Source organism: Phalangium opilio, unplaced genomic scaffold, assembly GCF_054372755.1.
Source record: "Phalangium opilio isolate 3A_F unplaced genomic scaffold, DU_Popi_V2 ptg000098l_1, whole genome shotgun sequence".
NCBI classification, from domain to species: domain Eukaryota; kingdom Metazoa; phylum Arthropoda; class Arachnida; order Opiliones; family Phalangiidae; genus Phalangium; species Phalangium opilio.
This window is the reverse complement of record NW_028324201.1, coordinates 2,249,527-2,267,361: the sequence shown is the minus strand read 5'-3', so window position 1 is coordinate 2,267,361 and position 17,835 is coordinate 2,249,527. Positions and strand designations below refer to the sequence as shown.

Genomic DNA, 17,835 nt, shown 5'->3' with positions numbered 1-17,835 from the left:
ACGAAGCAAGAGCTTGTGGCGTAATGGATAACGCGTCTGCCTTCGAAGCAGAAGATTCCAGGTTCGAGTCCTGGCAAGCTCGGTGTTAACATTTAAAGATGATTATGAGAATATAACGGAAGGGAAATTTAAAATATTGCAATGCTTCAATAGCATTTAGATTTACCTCCAACGGGCTTGTAGCGCAATGGATAACGCGTCTGCCTACAGAGCAGACGATTTAAGGTTCGAGTCCTGGCAAGCTCGGTATTAACATTTAAAGATGATCATTGGAATGTAACGGAAGGGAAATTTATAATATTGCAATGATTCAATAGCATTTAGATTAACCTCCCACGGGCTTGTGGCGCAATGGATAACGCGTCTGCCTACGGAGCAAAAGATTCTAGATTCGAGTCCTGGGAAGCTCGGTTTTTATTTAAATTGAAGATCTTTTATGCGTCATAAAAATGCATAAATACAATGTTTGGAAACGTTTTTGATAGAACGAAGCAAGGGCTTTTAGCGTAATGGATAACGCGTCTGCCTTCGAAGCAGAAGATTCCAGGTTCGAGTCCTAGCAGCTCGGTATTAACATTTAAAGATGATTATTAGAATATAACGGAAGGGAAATTTATAATATTGCAATGCTTCGATAGCATTTAGATTAACCTCCAACGGGCTTGTGGCGTAATGGATAACGCGTCTGCCTACGGAGCAGAAGATTCCAGGTTCGAGTCCTGGCAAGCTCGGTATTAACATTGAAAGATGATTATTAGAATATAACGGAAGGGAAATTTAAAATATTGCTATGGCTCAATAGCATTTAGATAAACCTCCAACGGGCTTGTGGCGCAACGGATAACGCGTCTGCCTACAGAGCAAAAGATTCTAGGTTCGAGTCATGGCAAGCTTGGTGTTTATTTTAATTAAAGATCTTTTATGAGTCATAAAAATGCATAAATACAATGTTTGGAAACGTTTTTGATAGAACGAAGCAAGAGCTTGTGGCGTAATGGATAACGCGTCTGCCTTCGATGCAGAAGATTCCAGGTTCGAGTCCTGGCAAGCTCGGTATTAACATTTAAAGATGATTATTAGAATATAACGGAAGGGAAATTTATAATATTGCAGTTTTTCAATAGCATTTGGATTAACCTCCAACGGGCTTGTGGCGCAATGGATAACGCGTCTGCCTACGGAGCAGAAGATTTAAGGTTCGAGTCCTGCAAGCTCGGTATGAACATTTAAAGATGATTATTGGAATGTAGCGGAAGGGAAATTTATAATATTGCAATGCTTCAATAGCATTTAGATTAACCTCCAACGGGCTTGTGGCGCAATGGATAACAATTCTGCCTACGGAGCAGAAGATTCCAGGTTCGAGTCCTGGCAAGCTCGGTATTAACATTTAAAGATGATTATTAGAATATAACGGAAGGGAAATTTAAAATATTGCAATGGCTCAATAGCATTTAGATAAACCTCCAACGGGCTTGTGGCGCAATGGATAACGCGTCTGCCTACAGAGCAAAAGATTCTAGGTTCGAGTCATGGCAAGCTTGGTGTTTATTTTAATTAAAGATCTTTTATGCGTCATAAAAATGCATAAATACAATGTTTGGAAACGTTTTTGATAGAACGAAGCAAGAGCTTGTGGCGTAATGGATAACGCGTCTGCCTTCGAAGCAGAAGATTCCAGGTTCGAGTCCTGGCAAGCTCGGTGTTAACATTTAAAGATGATTATGAGAATATAACGGAAGGGAAATTTAAAATATTGCAATGCTTCAATAGCATTTAGATTTACCTCCAACGGGCTTGTAGCGCAATGGATAACGCGTCTGCCTACAGAGCAGACGATTTAAGGTTCGAGTCCTGGCAAGCTCGGTATTAACATTTAAAGATGATCATTGGAATGTAACGGAAGGGAAATTTATAATATTGCAATGATTCAATAGCATTTAGATTAACCTCCCACGGGCTTGTGGCGCAATGGATAACGCGTCTGCCTACGGAGCAAAAGATTCTAGATTCGAGTCCTGGGAAGCTCGGTTTTTATTTAAATTGAAGATCTTTTATGCGTCATAAAAATGCATAAATACAATGTTTGGAAACGTTTTTGATAGAACGAAGCAAGGGCTTTTAGCGTAATGGATAACGCGTCTGCCTTCGAAGCAGAAGATTCCAGGTTCGAGTCCTAGCAGCTCGGTATTAACATTTAAAGATGATTATTAGAATATAACGGAAGGGAAATTTATAATATTGCAATGCTTCGATAGCATTTAGATTAACCTCCAACGGGCTTGTGGCGTAATGGATAACGCGTCTGCCTACGGAGCAGAAGATTCCAGGTTCGAGTCCTGGCAAGCTCGGTATTAACATTGAAAGATGATTATTAGAATATAACGGAAGGGAAATTTAAAATATTGCTATGGCTCAATAGCATTTAGATAAACCTCCAACGGGCTTGTGGCGCAACGGATAACGCGTCTGCCTACAGAGCAAAAGATTCTAGGTTCGAGTCATGGCAAGCTTGGTGTTTATTTTAATTAAAGATCTTTTATGAGTCATAAAAATGCATAAATACAATGTTTGGAAACGTTTTTGATAGAACGAAGCAAGAGCTTGTGGCGTAATGGATAACGCGTCTGCCTTCGATGCAGAAGATTCCAGGTTCGAGTCCTGGCAAGCTCGGTATTAACATTTAAAGATGATTATTAGAATATAACGGAAGGGAAATTTATAATATTGCAGTTTTTCAATAGCATTTGGATTAACCTCCAACGGGCTTGTGGCGCAATGGATAACGCGTCTGCCTACGGAGCAGAAGATTTAAGGTTCGAGTCCTGCAAGCTCGGTATGAACATTTAAAGATGATTATTGGAATGTAACGGAAGGGAAATTTATAATATTGCAATGCTTCAATAGCATTTAGATTAACCTCCAACGGGCTTGTGGCGCAATGGATAACAATTCTGCCTACGGAGCAGAAGATTCCAGGTTCGAGTCCTGGCAAGCTCGGTATTAACATTTAAAGATGATTATTAGAATATAACGGAAGGGAAATTTAAAATATTGCAATGCTTCAATAGCATTTAGATAAACTTCCGACGGACTTGTGGCGCAATGGATAACGCGTCTGCCTTCGAAGCAGAAGATTCCAGGTTCGAGTCCTGGCAAGCTCGGTATTAACATTTAAAGATGATTATTAGAATATAACGGAAGGAAAATTTATAATATTGCAATGCTTCAATAGCATTTAGATTAACTTCCAACGGGCTTATGGCGCAATGGATAACGCGTCTGCCTACGGAGCGAAAGATTCCAGGTTCGAGTCCTGGCAAGCTCGGTGTTTATTTTAATTAAAGATCTTTTATGAGTCATAAAAATGCATAAATACAATGTTTGGAAACGTTTTTGATAGAACGAAGCAAGAGCTTGTGGCGTAATGGATAACGCGTCTGCCTTCGAAGCAGAAGATTCCAGGTTCGAGTCCTGGCAAGCTCGGTATTAACATTTAAAGATGATTATTAGAATATAACGGAAGGGAAATTTAAAATATTGCAATGCTTCAATAGCATTTAGATAAACTTCCGACGGACTTGTGGCGCAATGGATAACGCGTCTGCCTTCGAAGCAGAAGATTCCAGGTTCGAGTCCTGGCAAGCTCGGTATTAACATTTAAAGATGATTATTAGAATATAACGGAAGGGAAATTTATAATATTGCAATGCTTCAATAGCATTTAGATTAACTTCCAACGGGCTTATGGCGCAATGGATAACGCGTTTGCCTACGGAGCGAAAGATTCCAGGTTCGAGTCCTGGCAACCTCGGTGTTTATTTTAATTAAAGATCTTTTATGCGTCATAAAAATGCATAAATACAATGTTTGTAAAAGTTTTTGATAGAACGAAGCAAGGGCTTGTAGCGTAATGGATAACGCGTCTGCCTTCGAAGCAGAAGATTCCAGGTTCGAGTCCTGGCAAGCTCGGTATTAACATTTAAAGATGATTATTAGAATATAACGGAAGGGAAATTTATAATATTGCAATGCTTCAATAGCATTTAGATTTACCTCCAACGGGCTTGTAGCGCAATGGATAACGCGTCTGCCTACGGAGCAGACGATTTAAGGTTCGAGTCCTGGCAAGCTCGGTATTAACATTTAAAGATGATTATTGGAATGTAACGGAAGGGAAATTTATAATATTGCAATTATTCAATAGCATTTAGATTAACCTCCCACGGGCTTGTGGCGCAATGGATAACGCGTCTGCCTACGGAGCAAAAGATTCTAGGTTCGAGTAATGGCAAGCTTGGTGTTTATTTTATTTAAAGATCTTTTATAAGTCATAAAAATGCATAAATACAATGTTTGGAAACGTTTTTGATAGAACGAAGCAAGAGCTTGTGGCGTAATGGATAACGCGTCTGCCTTCGAAGCAGAAGATTCCAGGTTCGAGTCCTGGCAAGCTCGGAATTAACATTTAAAGATGATTATTAGAATATAACGGAAGGGAAATTTATAATATTGCAGTGCTTCAATAGCATTTGGATTAACCTCCAACGGGCTTGTGACGCAATGGATAACGCGTCTGCCTACGGAGCAGAAGATTTAAGGTTCGAGTCCTGCAAGCTCGGTATTAACATTTAAAGATGATTATTGGAATGTAGCGGAAGGGAAATTTATAATATTGCAATGCTTCAATAGCATTTAGATTAACCTCCAACGGGCTTGTGGCGCAATGGATAACAATTCTGCCTACGGAGCAGAAGATTCCAGGTTCGAGTCCTGGCAAGCTCGGTATTAACATTTAAAGATGATTATTAGAATATAACGGAAGGGAAATTTAAAATATTGCAATGGCTCAATAGCATTTAGATAAACCTCCAACGGGCTTGTGGCGCAATGGATAACGCGTCTGCCTACAGAGCAAAAGATTCTAGGTTCGAGTCATGGCAAGCTTGGTGTTTATTTTAATTAAAGATCTTTTATGCGTCATAAAAATGCATAAATACAATGTTTGGAAACGTTTTTGATAGAACGAAGCAAGAGCTTGTGGCGTAATGGATAACGCGTCTGCCTTCGAAGCAGAAGATTCCAGGTTCGAGTCCTGGCAAGCTCGGTATTAACATTTAAAGATGATTATGAGAATATAACGGAAGGGAAATTTAAAATATTGCAATGCTTCAATAGCATTTAGATTTACCTCCAACGGGCTTGTAGCGCAATGGATAACGCGTCTGCCTACAGAGCAGACGATTTAAGGTTCGAGTCCTGGCAAGCTCGGTATTAACATTTAAAGATGATCATTGGAATGTAACGGAAGGGAAATTTATAATATTGCAATGATTCAATAGCATTTAGATTAACCTCCCACGGGCTTGTGGCGCAATGGATAACGCGTCTGCCTACGGAGCAAAAGATTCTAGATTCGAGTCCTGGGAAGCTCGGTTTTTATTTAAATTGAAGATCTTTTATGCGTCATAAAAATGCATAAATACAATGTTTGGAAACGTTTTTGATAGAACGAAGCAAGGGCTTTTAGCGTAATGGATAACGCGTCTGCCTTCGAAGCAGAAGATTCCAGGTTCGAGTCCTAGCAGCTCGGTATTAACATTTAAAGATGATTATTAGAATATAACGGAAGGGAAATTTATAATATTGCAATGCTTCGATAGCATTTAGATTAACCTCCAACGGGCTTGTGGCGTAATGGATAACGCGTCTGCCTACGGAGCAGAAGATTCCAGGTTCGAGTCCTGGCAAGCTCGGTATTAACATTTAAAGATGATTATTAGAATATAACGGAAGGGAAATTTAAAATATTGCTATGGCTCAATAGCATTTAGATAAACCTCCAACGGGCTTGTGGCGCAACGGATAACGCGTCTGCCTACAGAGCAAAAGATTCTAGGTTCGAGTCATGGCAAGCTTGGTGTTTATTTTAATTAAAGATCTTTTATGAGTCATAAAAATGCATAAATACAATGTTTGGAAACGTTTTTGATAGAACGAAGCAAGAGCTTGTGGCGTAATGGATAACGCGTCTGCCTTCGATGCAGAAGATTCCAGGTTCGAGTCCTGGCAAGCTCGGTATTAACATTTAAAGATGATTATTAGAATATAACGGAAGGGAAATTTATAATATTGCAGTTTTTCAATAGCATTTGGATTAACCTCCAACGGGCTTGTGGCGCAATGGATAACGCGTCTGCCTACGGAGCAGAAGATTTAAGGTTCGAGTCCTGCAAGCTCGGTATGAACATTTAAAGATGATTATTGGAATGTAACGGAAGGGAAATTTATAATATTGCAATGCTTCAATAGCATTTAGATTAACCTCCAACGGGCTTGTGGCGCAATGGATAACAATTCTGCCTACGGAGCAGAAGATTCCAGGTTCGAGTCCTGGCAAGCTCGGTATTAACATTTAAAGATGATTATTAGAATATAACGGAAGGGAAATTTAAAATATTGCAATGCTTCAATAGCATTTAGATAAACTTCCGACGGACTTGTGGCGCAATGGATAACGCGTCTGCCTTCGAAGCAGAAGATTCCAGGTTCGAGTCCTGGCAAGCTCGGTATTAACATTTAAAGATGATTATTAGAATATAACGGAAGGAAAATTTATAATATTGCAATGCTTCAATAGCATTTAGATTAACTTCCAACGGGCTTATGGCGCAATGGATAACGCGTCTGCCTACGGAGCGAAAGATTCCAGGTTCGAGTCCTGGCAAGCTCGGTGTTTATTTTAATTAAAGATCTTTTATGCGTCATAAAAATGCATAAATACAATGTTTGGATAAGTTTTTGATAGAACGAAGAAAGGGCTTGTAGCGTAATGGATAACGCGTCTGCCTTCGAAGCAGAAGATTCCAGGTTCGAGTCCTGGCAAGCTCGGTATTAACATTTAAAGATGATTTTTAGAATATAACGGAAGGGAAATTTATAATATTGCAATGCTTCAATAGCATTTAGATTTACCTCCAACGGGCTTGTAGCGCAATGGATAACGCGTCTGCCTACGGAGCAGACGATTTAAGGTTCGAGTCCTGGCAAGCTCGGTATTAACATTTAAAGATGATTATTGGAATGTAACGGAAGGGAAATTTATAATATTGCAATTATTCAATAGCATTTTGATTAACCTCCCACGGGCTTGTGGCGCAATGGATAACGCGTCTGCCTACGGAGCAAAAGATTCTAGGTTCGAGTCATGGCAAGCTTGGTGTTTATTTTATTTAAAGATCTTTTATGCGTCATAAAAATGCATAAATACAATGTTTGGAAACGTTTTTGATAGAACGAAGCAAGAGCTTGTGGCGTAATGGATAACGCGTCTGCCTTCGAAGCAGAAGATTCCAGGTTCGAGTCCTGGCAAGCTCGGAATTAACATTTAAAGATGATTATTAGAATATAACGGAAGGGAAATTTATAATATTGCAATGCTTCAATAGCATTTGGATTAACCTTCGACGGGCTTGTGGCGCAATGGATAACGCGTCTGCCTACGGAGCAGAAGATTTAAGGTTCGAGTCCTGCAAGCTCGGTATTAACATTTAAAGATGATTATTGGAATGTAACGGAAGGGAAATTTATAATATTGCAATGCTTCAATAGCATTTAGATTAACCTCCAACGGGCTTGTGGCGCAATGGATAACAATTCTTCCTACGGAGCAGAAGATTCCAGGTTCGAGTCCTGGCAAGCTCGGTATTAACATTTGGAGATGATTATTAGAATATAACGGAAGGGAAATTTATAATATTGCAATGCTTCAATAGCATTTAGATTAACTTCCAACGGGCTTATGGCGCAATGGATAACGCGTCTGCCTACGGAGCGAAAGATTCCAGGTTCGAGTCCTGGCAAGCTCGGTGTTTATTTTAATTAAAGATCTTTTATGCGTCATAAAAATGCATAAATACAATGTTTGGAAAAGTTTTTGATAGAACGAAGCAAGGGCTTGTAGCGTAATGGATAACGCGTCTGCCTTCGAAGCAGAAGATTCCAGGTTCGAGTCCTGGCAAGCTCGGTATTAACATTTAAAGATGATTATTAGAATATAACGGAAGGAAAATTTATAATATTGCAATGCTTCAATAGCATTTAGATTTACCTCCAACGGGCTTGTAGCGCAATGGATAACGCGTTTGCCTACGGAGCAGACGATTTAAGGTTCGAGTCCTGGCAAGCTCGGTATTAACATTTAAAGATGATTATGAGAATATAACGGAAGGGAAATTTATAATATTGCAATGCTTCAATAGCATTTAGATTTACCTCCAACGGGCTTGTAGCGCAATGGATAACGCGTCTGCCTACGGAGCAGACGATTTAAGGTTCGAGTCCTGGCAAGCTCGGTATTAACATTTAAAGATGATTATTGGAATGTAACGGAAGGGAAATTTATAATATTGCAATTATTCAATAGCATTTAGATTAACCTCCCACGGGCTTGTGGCGCAATGGATAACGCGTCTGCCTACGGAGCAAAAGATTCTAGGTTCGAGTCATGGCAAGCTTGGTGTTTATTTTATTTAAAGATCTTTTATGCGTCATAAAAATGCATAAATACAATGTTTGGAAACGTTTTTGATAGAACGAAGCAAGAGCTGGTGGCGTAATGGATAACGCGTCTGCCTTCGAAGCAGAAGATTCCAGGTTCGAGTCCTGGCAAGCTCGGAATTAACATTTAAAGATGATTATTAGAATATAACGGAAGGGAAATTTATAATATTGCAATGCTTCAATAGCATTTGGATTAACCTCCGACGGGCTTGTGGCGCAATGGATAACGCGTCTGCCTACGGAGCAGAAGATTTAAGGTTCGAGTCCTGCAAGCTCGGTATTAACATTTAAAGATGATTATTGGAATGTAACGGAAGGGAAATTTATAATATTGCAATGCTTCAATAGCATTTAGATTAATCTCCAACGGGCTTGTGGCGCAATGGATAACAATTCTTCCTACGGAGCAGAAGATTCCAGGTTCGAGTCCTGGCAAGCTCGGTATTAACATTTAAAGATGATTATTAGAATATAACGGAAGGGAAATTTATAATATTGCAATGCTTCAATATCATTTAGATTAACCTCCAACGGGCTTGTGGCGCAATGGATAACAATTCTGCATACGGAGCAGAAGATTCCAGGTTCGAGTCCTGGCAAGCTCGGTATTAACATTTAAAGATGATTATTAGAATATAACGGAAGGGAAATTTAAAATATTGCAATGCTTCAATAGCATTTAGATAAACTTCCGACGGACTTGTGGCGCAATGGATAACGCGTCTGCCTTCGAAGCAGAAGATTCCAGGTTCGAGTCCTGGCAAGCTCGGTATTAACATTTAAAGATGATTATTAGAATATAACGGAAGGGAAATTTATAATATTGCAATGCTTCAATAGCATTTAGATTAACTTCCGACGGACTTGTGGCGCAATGGATAACGCGTCTGCCTTCGAAGCAGAAGATTCCAGGTTCGAGTCCTGGCAAGCTCGGTATTAACATTTAAAGATGATTATTAGAATATAACGGAAGGGAAATTTATAATATTGCAATGCTTCAATAGCATTTAGATTAACTTCCAACGGGCTTGTGGCGCAATGGATAACGCGTCTGCCTACAGAGCAAAAGATTCTAGGTTCGAGTCCTGGCAAGCTCGGTGTTTATTTTAATTAAAGATCTTTTATGCGTCATAAAAATGCATAAATACAATGTTTGGAAATGTTTTTGATAGACCGAAGCAAGGGCTTGTGGCGTAATGGATAATTCGTCTGCCTTCGAAGCAGAATATTCCAGGTTCGAGTCCTGGCAAGCTCGGAATTAACATTTAAAGATGATTATTAGAATATAACGGAAGAGAAATTTATAATATTGCAATGCTGCAATAGCATTTGGATTAACCTCCAACGGGCTTGTGGCGCAAAGGATAACGCGACTGCCTACGGAGCAGAAGATTTAAGGTTCGAGTCCTGCAAGCTCGGTATTAACATTTAAAGATGATTATTGGAATGTAACGGAAGGGAAATTTATAATATTGCAATGCTTCAATAGCATTTAGATTAACCTCCAACGGGCTTGTGGCGCAATGGATAACAATTCTGCCTACGGAGCAGAAGATTCCAGGTTCGAGTCCTGGCAAGCTCGGTATTAACATTTAAAGATGATTATTAGAATATAACGGAAGGGAAATTTAAAATATTGCAATGCTTCAATAGCATTTAGATAAACTTCCGACGGACTTGTGGCGCAATGGATAACGCGTCTGCCTTCGAAGCAGAAGATTCCAGGTTCGAGTCCTGGCAAGCTCGGAATTAACATTTAAAGATGATTATTAGAATATAAAGGAAGGGAAATTTATAATATTGCAATGCTTCAATAGCATTTGGATTAACCTCCAACGGGCTTGTGGCGCAATGGATAACGCGTCTGCCTACGGAGCAGAAGATTTAAGGTTCGAGTCCTGCAACCTCGGTATTAACATTTAAAGATGATTATTGGAATGTAACGGAAGGGAAATTTATAATATTGCAATGCTTCAATAGCATTTAGATTAACCTCCAACGGGCTTGTGGCGCAATGGATAACAATTCTGCCTACGGAGCAGAAGATTCCAGGTTCGAGTCCTGGCAAGCTCGGCATTAACATTTAAAGATGATTATTAGAATATAACGGAAGGGAAATTTAAAATATTGCAATGCTTCAATAGCATTTAGATAAACTTCCGACGGACTTGTGGCGCAATGGATAACGCGTCTGCCTTCGAAGCAGAAGATTCCATTTTCGAGTCCTGGCAAGCTCGGTATTAACATTTAAAGATGATTATTAGAATATAACGGAAGGGAAATTTATAATATTGCAATGCTTCAATAGCATTTAGATTAACTTCCAACGGGCTTGTGGCGCAACGGATAACGCGTCTGCCTACGGAGCAGAAGATTTAAGGTTCGAGTCCTGCAACCTCGGTATTAACATTTAAAGATGATTATTGGAATGTAACGGAAGGGAAATTTATAATATTGCAATGCTTCAATAGCATTTAGATTAACCTCCAACGGGCTTGTGGCGCAATGGATAACAATTCTGCATACGGAGCAGAAGATTCCAGGTTCGAGTCCTGGCAAGCTCGGAATTAACATTTGAAGATGATTATTAGAATATAACGGAAGGGAAATTTATAATATTGCAATGCTTCAATAGCATTTAGATTAACTTCCAACGGGCTTATGGCGCAATGGATAACGCGTCTGCCTACGGAGCGAAAGATTCCAGGTTCGAGTCCTGGCAAGCTCGGTGTTTATTTTAATTAAAGATCTTTTATGCGTCATAAAAATGCATAAATACAATGTTTGGAAAAGTTTTTGATAGAACGAAGCAAGGGCTTGTAGCGTAATGGATAACGCGTCTGCCTTCGAAGCAGAAGATTCCAGGTTCGAGTCCTGGCAAGCTCGGTATTAACATTTAAAGATGATTATTAGAATATAACGGAAGGAAAATTTATAATATTGCAATGCTTCAATAGCATTTAGATTTACCTCCAACGGGCTTGTAGCGCAATGGATAACGCGTTTGCCTACGGAGCAGACGATTTAAGGTTCGAGTCCTGGCAAGCTCGGTATTAACATTTAAAGATGATTATGAGAATATAACGGAAGGGAAATTTATAATATTGCAATGCTTCAATAGCATTTAGATTTACCTCCAACGGGCTTGTAGCGCAATGGATAACGCGTCTGCCTACGGAGCAGACGATTTAAGGTTCGAGTCCTGGCAAGCTCGGTATTAACATTTAAAGATGATTATTGGAATGTAACGGAAGGGAAATTTATAATATTGCAATTATTCAATAGCATTTAGATTAACCTCCCACGGGCTTGTGGCGCAATGGATAACGCGTCTGCCTACGGAGCAAAAGATTCTAGGTTCGAGTCATGGCAAGCTTGGTGTTTATTTTATTTAAAGATCTTTTATGCGTCATAAAAATGCATAAATACAATGTTTGGAAACGTTTTTGATAGAACGAAGCAAGAGCTGGTGGCGTAATGGATAACGCGTCTGCCTTCGAAGCAGAAGATTCCAGGTTCGAGTCCTGGCAAGCTCGGAATTAACATTTAAAGATGATTATTAGAATATAACGGAAGGGAAATTTATAATATTGCAATGCTTCAATAGCATTTGGATTAACCTCCGACGGGCTTGTGGCGCAATGGATAACGCGTCTGCCTACGGAGCAGAAGATTTAAGGTTCGAGTCCTGCAAGCTCGGTATTAACATTTAAAGATGATTATTGGAATGTAACGGAAGGGAAATTTATAATATTGCAATGCTTCAATAGCATTTAGATTAATCTCCAACGGGCTTGTGGCGCAATGGATAACAATTCTTCCTACGGAGCAGAAGATTCCAGGTTCGAGTCCTGGCAAGCTCGGTATTAACATTTAAAGATGATTATTAGAATATAACGGAAGGGAAATTTATAATATTGCAATGCTTCAATATCATTTAGATTAACCTCCAACGGGCTTGTGGCGCAATGGATAACAATTCTGCATACGGAGCAGAAGATTCCAGGTTCGAGTCCTGGCAAGCTCGGTATTAACATTTAAAGATGATTATTAGAATATAACGGAAGGGAAATTTAAAATATTGCAATGCTTCAATAGCATTTAGATAAACTTCCGACGGACTTGTGGCGCAATGGATAACGCGTCTGCCTTCGAAGCAGAAGATTCCAGGTTCGAGTCCTGGCAAGCTCGGTATTAACATTTAAAGATGATTATTAGAATATAACGGAAGGGAAATTTATAATATTGCAATGCTTCAATAGCATTTAGATTAACTTCCGACGGACTTGTGGCGCAATGGATAACGCGTCTGCCTTCGAAGCAGAAGATTCCAGGTTCGAGTCCTGGCAAGCTCGGTATTAACATTTAAAGATGATTATTAGAATATAACGGAAGGGAAATTTATAATATTGCAATGCTTCAATAGCATTTAGATTAACTTCCAACGGGCTTGTGGCGCAATGGATAACGCGTCTGCCTACAGAGCAAAAGATTCTAGGTTCGAGTCCTGGCAAGCTCGGTGTTTATTTTAATTAAAGATCTTTTATGCGTCATAAAAATGCATAAATACAATGTTTGGAAAAGTTTTTGATAGACCGAAGCAAGGGCTTGTGGCGTAATGGATAATTCGTCTGCCTTCGAAGCAGAATATTCCAGGTTCGAGTCCTGGCAAGCTCGGAATTAACATTTAAAGATGATTATTAGAATATAACGGAAGGGAAATTTATAATATTGCAATGCTGCAATAGCATTTGGATTAACCTCCAACGGGCTTGTGGCGCAAAGGATAACGCGACTGCCTACGGAGCAGAAGATTTAAGGTTCGAGTCCTGCAAGCTCGGTATTAACATTTAAAGATGATTATTGGAATGTAACGGAAGGGAAATTTATAATATTGCAATGCTTCAATAGCATTTAGATTAACCTCCAACGGGCTTGTGGCGCAATGGATAACAATTCTGCCTACGGAGCAGAAGATTCCAGGTTCGAGTCCTGGCAAGCTCGGTATTAACATTTAAAGATGATTATTAGAATATAACGGAAGGGAAATTTAAAATATTGCAATGCTTCAATAGCATTTAGATAAACTTCCGACGGACTTGTGGCGCAATGGATAACGCGTCTGCCTTCGAAGCAGAAGATTCCAGGTTCGAGTCCTGGCAAGCTCGGAATTAACATTTAAAGATGATTATTAGAATATAAAGGAAGGGAAATTTATAATATTGCAATGCTTCAATAGCATTTGGATTAACCTCCAACGGGCTTGTGGCGCAATGGATAACGCGTCTGCCTACGGAGCAGAAGATTTAAGGTTCGAGTCCTGCAACCTCGGTATTAACATTTAAAGATGATTATTGGAATGTAACGGAAGGGAAATTTATAATATTGCAATGCTTCAATAGCATTTAGATTAACCTCCAACGGGCTTGTGGCGCAATGGATAACAATTCTGCCTACGGAGCAGAAGATTCCAGGTTCGAGTCCTGGCAAGCTCGGCATTAACATTTAAAGATGATTATTAGAATATAACGGAAGGGAAATTTAAAATATTGCAATGCTTCAATAGCATTTAGATAAACTTCCGACGGACTTGTGGCGCAATGGATAACACGTCTGCCTTCGAAGCAGAAGATTCCATTTTCGAGTCCTGGCACGCTCGGTATTAACATTTAAAGATGATTATTAGAATATAACGGAAGGGAAATTTATAATATTGCAATGCTTCAATAGCATTTAGATTAACTTCCAACGGGCTTGTGGCGCAATGGATAACGCGTCTGCCTACGGAGCGAAAGATTCTAGGTTCGAGTCCTGGCAAGCTCGGTGTTTATTTTAATTAAAGATCTTTTATGCGTCATAAAAATGCATAAATACAATGTTTGGAAAAGTTTTTGATAGAACGAAGCAAGGGCTTGTGGCGTAATGGATAACGCGTCTGCCTTCGAAGCAGAAGATTCCAGGTTCGAGTCCTGGCAAGCTCGGTATTAACATTTAAAGATGATTATTAGAATATAACGGAAGGGAAATTTATAATATTGCAATGCATCAATAGCATTTAGATTAACTTCCAACGGGCTTGTGGCGCAATGGATAACGCGTCTGCCTACAGAGCAAAAGATTCTAGGTTCGAGTCCTGGCAAGCTCGGTGTTTATTTTAATTAAAGATCTTTTATGCGTCATAAAAATGCATAAATACAATGTTTGGAAAAGTTTTTGATAGACCGAAGCAAGGGCTTGTGACGTAATGGATAACGCGTCTGCCTTCAAAGCAGAATATTCCAGGTTCGAGTCCTGGCAAGCTCGGTATTAACATTTAAAGATGATTATTAGAATATAACGAAAGGGAAATTTATAATATTGAAATGCTTCAATAGCATTTGGATTAACCTCCAACGGGCTTGTGGCGCAATGGGTAACAATTCTGCCTACGGAGCAGAAGATTCCAGGTTCGAGTCCTGGCAAGCTCGGTATTAACATTTAAAGATGATTATTAGAATATAACGGAAGGGAAATTTAAAATGTTGCAATGCTTCAATAGCATTTAGATAAACTTGCGACGGACTTGTGGCGCAATGGATAACGCGTCTGCCTTCGAAGCAGAAGATTCCAGGTTCGAGTCCTGGCAAGCTCGGTATTAACATTTAAAGATGATTATTAGAATATAACGGAAGGGAAATTTATAATATTGCAATGCTTCAATAGCATTTAGATTAACTTCCAACGGGCTTGTGGCGCAATGGATAACGCGTCTGCCTATGGAGCGAAAGATTCTAGGTTCGAGTCCTGGCAAGCTCGGTGTTTATTTTAATTAAAGATCTTTTATGCGTCATAAAAATGCATAAATACAATGTTTGGAAAAGTTTTTGATAGAACGAAGCAAGGGCTTGTGGCGTAATGGATAACGCGTCTGCCTTCGAAGCAGAAGATTCCAGGTTCGAGTCCTGGCAAGCTCGGTATTAACATTTAAAGATGATTATTAGAATATAACGGAAGGGAAATTTATAATATTGCAATGCATCAATAGCATTTAGATTAACTTCCAACGAGCTTGTGGCGCAATGGATAACGCGTCTGCCTACAGAGCAAAAGATTCTAGGTTCGAGTCCTGGCAAGCTCGGTGTTTATTTTAATTAAAGATCTTTTATGCGTCATAAAAATGCATAAATACAATGTTTGGAAAAGTTTTTGATAGACCGAAGCAAGGGCTTGTGGCATAATGGATAACGCGTCTGCCTTCAAAGCAGAAGATTCCAGGTTGGAGTCCTGGCAAGCTCGGTATTAACATTTAAAGATGATTATTAGAATATAACGGAAGGGAAATTTATAATATTGAAATGCTTCAATAGCATTTGGATTAACCTCCAACGGGCTTGTGGCGTAATGGATAAAGCGTCTGCCTACGGAGCAGAAGATTTAAGGTTCGAGTCCTGGCAAGCTCGGTATTAACATTTAAAGATGATTATTGGAATGTAACGGAAGGGAAATTTATAATATCGCAATGCTTCAATAGCATTTAGATTAACCTCCAACGGCTTGTGGCGCAATGGATAACGCGTCTGCCTACGGAGCAGAAGATTCCAGGTTCGAGTCTTGGCAAGCTCGGTATTAGCATTTAAAGATGATTATTAGAATATAACGGAAGGGAAATTTAAAATATTGCAATGCTTCGATAGCATTTAGATAAACCTCCAACGGGCTTGTGGCGCAATGGATAACGCGTCTGCCTACAGAGTAAAAGATTTTAGGTTCGAGTCATGGCAAGCTCGGTGTTTATTTTAATTAAAGATCTTTTATGCGTCATAAAAATGCATAAATACAATGTTTGGAAAAGTTTTTGATAGAACGAAGCAAGGGCTTGTGGCGTAATGGATAAAGCGTCTGCCTTCGAAGCAGAAGATTCCAGGTTCGAGTCCTGGCAAGCTCGGTATTAACATTTAAAGATGATTATTAGAATATAACGGAAGGGAAATTTATAATATTGAAATGCTTCAATAGCATTTGGATTAACCTCCAACGGGCTTGTGGCGCAATGGATAAAGCGTGTGCCTTCGAAGCAGAAGATTCCTGTTCGAGTCCTGGCAAGCTCGGTATTAACATTTAAAGATGATTATTAGAATTTAACGGAAGGGAAATTTATAATATTGAAATGCTTCAATAGCATTTAGATTAACCTCCAACGGGCTTGTGGCGCAATGGATAACGCGTCTGCCTACGGAGCAGAAGATTCCAGGTTCGAGTCTTGGCAAGCTCGGTATTAGCATTTAAAGATGATTATTAGAATATAACGGAAGGGAAATTTAAAATATTGCAATGCTTCGATAGCATTTAGCTAAACCTTCAACGGGCTTGTGGCGCAATGGATAACGCGTCTGCCTACAGAGTAAAAGATTCTAGGTTCGAGTCATGGCAAGCTCGGTGTTTATTTTAATTAAAGATCTTTTATGCGTCATAAAAAAGCATAAATACAATGTTTGGAAAAGTTTTTGATAGACCGAAGCAAGGGCTTGTGGCGTAATGGATAACGCGTCTGCCTTCGAAGCAGAAGATTCCAGGTTCTAGTCCTGGCAAGCTCGGTATTAACATTTAAAGATGATTATTAGAATATAACGGAAGGGAAATTTATAATATTGAAATGCTTCAATAGCATTTGGATTAACCTCCAACGGGCTTGTGGCGCAATGGATAACGCGTCTGCCTACGGAGCAGAAGATTTATGGTTCGAGTCCTGGCAAGCTCGGTATTAACATTTAAAGATGATTATTGGAATGTAACGGAAGGGAAATTTATAATATCGCAATGCTTCCATAGCATTTAGATTAACTTCCAACGGGCTTGTGGCGCAATGGATAACGCGTCTGCCTTCGAAGCAGAAGATTCCAGGTTCGAGTCCTGGCAAGCTCGGTATTAACATTTAAAGATGATTATTTGAATATAACGGAAGGGAAATTTATAATATTGCAATGCATCAATAGCATTTAGATTAACTTCCAACGGGCTTGTGGCGCAATGGATAACGCGTCTGCCTACAGAGCGAAAGATTCTAGGTTCGAGTCCTGGCAAGCTCGGTGTTTATTTTAATTAAAGATCTTTTATGCGTCATAGAAATGCATAAATACAATGTTTGGAAACGTTTTTGATAGAACGAAGCAAGAGCTTGTGGCGTAATGGATAACGCGTCTGCCTTCGAAGCACAAGATTCCAGGTTCGAGTCCTGGCAAGCTCGGAATTAACATTTAAAGATGATTATTAGAATATAACGGAAGGGAAATTTAT

General features: G+C 39.4%; 39 non-coding genes across 39 annotated transcripts; all 39 read left to right on the top strand.

The window, feature by feature from the left end:
* The first annotated feature begins 9 nt into the window (after positions 1-9).
* TRNAR-UCG (transfer RNA arginine (anticodon UCG)) lies at positions 10-82 on the top strand. The gene has a single exon. It is a non-coding gene; the product is annotated as a tRNA-Arg (tRNA).
* A 576-nt stretch (positions 83-658) lies between these two features.
* TRNAR-ACG (transfer RNA arginine (anticodon ACG)) lies at positions 659-731 on the top strand. The gene has a single exon. It is a non-coding gene; the product is annotated as a tRNA-Arg (tRNA).
* Positions 732-980: 249 nt separating this feature from the next.
* TRNAR-UCG (transfer RNA arginine (anticodon UCG)) lies at positions 981-1,053 on the top strand. Its single transcript has one exon. It is a non-coding gene; the product is annotated as a tRNA-Arg (tRNA).
* A 576-nt stretch (positions 1,054-1,629) lies between these two features.
* On the top strand, positions 1,630-1,702 carry TRNAR-UCG (transfer RNA arginine (anticodon UCG)). Its single transcript has one exon. It is a non-coding gene; the product is annotated as a tRNA-Arg (tRNA).
* A 576-nt stretch (positions 1,703-2,278) lies between these two features.
* Positions 2,279-2,351, top strand: TRNAR-ACG (transfer RNA arginine (anticodon ACG)). Its single transcript has one exon. It is a non-coding gene; the product is annotated as a tRNA-Arg (tRNA).
* A 249-nt stretch (positions 2,352-2,600) lies between these two features.
* On the top strand, positions 2,601-2,673 carry TRNAR-UCG (transfer RNA arginine (anticodon UCG)). The gene has a single exon. It is a non-coding gene; the product is annotated as a tRNA-Arg (tRNA).
* Positions 2,674-3,091: 418 nt separating this feature from the next.
* TRNAR-UCG (transfer RNA arginine (anticodon UCG)) lies at positions 3,092-3,164 on the top strand. Its single transcript has one exon. It is a non-coding gene; the product is annotated as a tRNA-Arg (tRNA).
* A 249-nt stretch (positions 3,165-3,413) lies between these two features.
* Positions 3,414-3,486, top strand: TRNAR-UCG (transfer RNA arginine (anticodon UCG)). The gene has a single exon. It is a non-coding gene; the product is annotated as a tRNA-Arg (tRNA).
* A 91-nt stretch (positions 3,487-3,577) lies between these two features.
* TRNAR-UCG (transfer RNA arginine (anticodon UCG)) lies at positions 3,578-3,650 on the top strand. Its single transcript has one exon. It is a non-coding gene; the product is annotated as a tRNA-Arg (tRNA).
* A 249-nt stretch (positions 3,651-3,899) lies between these two features.
* Positions 3,900-3,972, top strand: TRNAR-UCG (transfer RNA arginine (anticodon UCG)). The gene has a single exon. It is a non-coding gene; the product is annotated as a tRNA-Arg (tRNA).
* A 413-nt stretch (positions 3,973-4,385) lies between these two features.
* On the top strand, positions 4,386-4,458 carry TRNAR-UCG (transfer RNA arginine (anticodon UCG)). Its single transcript has one exon. It is a non-coding gene; the product is annotated as a tRNA-Arg (tRNA).
* Positions 4,459-5,034: 576 nt separating this feature from the next.
* Positions 5,035-5,107, top strand: TRNAR-UCG (transfer RNA arginine (anticodon UCG)). Its single transcript has one exon. It is a non-coding gene; the product is annotated as a tRNA-Arg (tRNA).
* A 576-nt stretch (positions 5,108-5,683) lies between these two features.
* TRNAR-ACG (transfer RNA arginine (anticodon ACG)) lies at positions 5,684-5,756 on the top strand. Its single transcript has one exon. It is a non-coding gene; the product is annotated as a tRNA-Arg (tRNA).
* Positions 5,757-6,005: 249 nt separating this feature from the next.
* On the top strand, positions 6,006-6,078 carry TRNAR-UCG (transfer RNA arginine (anticodon UCG)). The gene has a single exon. It is a non-coding gene; the product is annotated as a tRNA-Arg (tRNA).
* Positions 6,079-6,496: 418 nt separating this feature from the next.
* TRNAR-UCG (transfer RNA arginine (anticodon UCG)) lies at positions 6,497-6,569 on the top strand. The gene has a single exon. It is a non-coding gene; the product is annotated as a tRNA-Arg (tRNA).
* A 249-nt stretch (positions 6,570-6,818) lies between these two features.
* TRNAR-UCG (transfer RNA arginine (anticodon UCG)) lies at positions 6,819-6,891 on the top strand. The gene has a single exon. It is a non-coding gene; the product is annotated as a tRNA-Arg (tRNA).
* Positions 6,892-7,304: 413 nt separating this feature from the next.
* On the top strand, positions 7,305-7,377 carry TRNAR-UCG (transfer RNA arginine (anticodon UCG)). The gene has a single exon. It is a non-coding gene; the product is annotated as a tRNA-Arg (tRNA).
* Positions 7,378-7,953: 576 nt separating this feature from the next.
* On the top strand, positions 7,954-8,026 carry TRNAR-UCG (transfer RNA arginine (anticodon UCG)). Its single transcript has one exon. It is a non-coding gene; the product is annotated as a tRNA-Arg (tRNA).
* A 577-nt stretch (positions 8,027-8,603) lies between these two features.
* On the top strand, positions 8,604-8,676 carry TRNAR-UCG (transfer RNA arginine (anticodon UCG)). The gene has a single exon. It is a non-coding gene; the product is annotated as a tRNA-Arg (tRNA).
* Positions 8,677-9,258: 582 nt separating this feature from the next.
* TRNAR-UCG (transfer RNA arginine (anticodon UCG)) lies at positions 9,259-9,331 on the top strand. Its single transcript has one exon. It is a non-coding gene; the product is annotated as a tRNA-Arg (tRNA).
* A 91-nt stretch (positions 9,332-9,422) lies between these two features.
* Positions 9,423-9,495, top strand: TRNAR-UCG (transfer RNA arginine (anticodon UCG)). Its single transcript has one exon. It is a non-coding gene; the product is annotated as a tRNA-Arg (tRNA).
* Positions 9,496-9,586: 91 nt separating this feature from the next.
* On the top strand, positions 9,587-9,659 carry TRNAC-ACA (transfer RNA cysteine (anticodon ACA)). Its single transcript has one exon. It is a non-coding gene; the product is annotated as a tRNA-Cys (tRNA).
* A 576-nt stretch (positions 9,660-10,235) lies between these two features.
* TRNAR-UCG (transfer RNA arginine (anticodon UCG)) lies at positions 10,236-10,308 on the top strand. The gene has a single exon. It is a non-coding gene; the product is annotated as a tRNA-Arg (tRNA).
* A 1,067-nt stretch (positions 10,309-11,375) lies between these two features.
* On the top strand, positions 11,376-11,448 carry TRNAR-UCG (transfer RNA arginine (anticodon UCG)). Its single transcript has one exon. It is a non-coding gene; the product is annotated as a tRNA-Arg (tRNA).
* Positions 11,449-12,025: 577 nt separating this feature from the next.
* Positions 12,026-12,098, top strand: TRNAR-UCG (transfer RNA arginine (anticodon UCG)). Its single transcript has one exon. It is a non-coding gene; the product is annotated as a tRNA-Arg (tRNA).
* A 582-nt stretch (positions 12,099-12,680) lies between these two features.
* Positions 12,681-12,753, top strand: TRNAR-UCG (transfer RNA arginine (anticodon UCG)). Its single transcript has one exon. It is a non-coding gene; the product is annotated as a tRNA-Arg (tRNA).
* A 91-nt stretch (positions 12,754-12,844) lies between these two features.
* On the top strand, positions 12,845-12,917 carry TRNAR-UCG (transfer RNA arginine (anticodon UCG)). Its single transcript has one exon. It is a non-coding gene; the product is annotated as a tRNA-Arg (tRNA).
* Positions 12,918-13,008: 91 nt separating this feature from the next.
* TRNAC-ACA (transfer RNA cysteine (anticodon ACA)) lies at positions 13,009-13,081 on the top strand. Its single transcript has one exon. It is a non-coding gene; the product is annotated as a tRNA-Cys (tRNA).
* Positions 13,082-13,657: 576 nt separating this feature from the next.
* On the top strand, positions 13,658-13,730 carry TRNAR-UCG (transfer RNA arginine (anticodon UCG)). The gene has a single exon. It is a non-coding gene; the product is annotated as a tRNA-Arg (tRNA).
* Positions 13,731-14,470: 740 nt separating this feature from the next.
* TRNAR-UCG (transfer RNA arginine (anticodon UCG)) lies at positions 14,471-14,543 on the top strand. Its single transcript has one exon. It is a non-coding gene; the product is annotated as a tRNA-Arg (tRNA).
* A 91-nt stretch (positions 14,544-14,634) lies between these two features.
* TRNAC-ACA (transfer RNA cysteine (anticodon ACA)) lies at positions 14,635-14,707 on the top strand. Its single transcript has one exon. It is a non-coding gene; the product is annotated as a tRNA-Cys (tRNA).
* Positions 14,708-15,120: 413 nt separating this feature from the next.
* TRNAR-UCG (transfer RNA arginine (anticodon UCG)) lies at positions 15,121-15,193 on the top strand. Its single transcript has one exon. It is a non-coding gene; the product is annotated as a tRNA-Arg (tRNA).
* A 249-nt stretch (positions 15,194-15,442) lies between these two features.
* Positions 15,443-15,515, top strand: TRNAR-UCG (transfer RNA arginine (anticodon UCG)). The gene has a single exon. It is a non-coding gene; the product is annotated as a tRNA-Arg (tRNA).
* Positions 15,516-15,606: 91 nt separating this feature from the next.
* On the top strand, positions 15,607-15,679 carry TRNAC-ACA (transfer RNA cysteine (anticodon ACA)). Its single transcript has one exon. It is a non-coding gene; the product is annotated as a tRNA-Cys (tRNA).
* A 734-nt stretch (positions 15,680-16,413) lies between these two features.
* Positions 16,414-16,486, top strand: TRNAR-UCG (transfer RNA arginine (anticodon UCG)). Its single transcript has one exon. It is a non-coding gene; the product is annotated as a tRNA-Arg (tRNA).
* A 254-nt stretch (positions 16,487-16,740) lies between these two features.
* Positions 16,741-16,813, top strand: TRNAR-ACG (transfer RNA arginine (anticodon ACG)). Its single transcript has one exon. It is a non-coding gene; the product is annotated as a tRNA-Arg (tRNA).
* A 249-nt stretch (positions 16,814-17,062) lies between these two features.
* On the top strand, positions 17,063-17,135 carry TRNAR-UCG (transfer RNA arginine (anticodon UCG)). The gene has a single exon. It is a non-coding gene; the product is annotated as a tRNA-Arg (tRNA).
* Positions 17,136-17,390: 255 nt separating this feature from the next.
* TRNAR-UCG (transfer RNA arginine (anticodon UCG)) lies at positions 17,391-17,463 on the top strand. The gene has a single exon. It is a non-coding gene; the product is annotated as a tRNA-Arg (tRNA).
* A 249-nt stretch (positions 17,464-17,712) lies between these two features.
* On the top strand, positions 17,713-17,785 carry TRNAR-UCG (transfer RNA arginine (anticodon UCG)). Its single transcript has one exon. It is a non-coding gene; the product is annotated as a tRNA-Arg (tRNA).
* Positions 17,786-17,835: the final 50 nt, after the last annotated feature.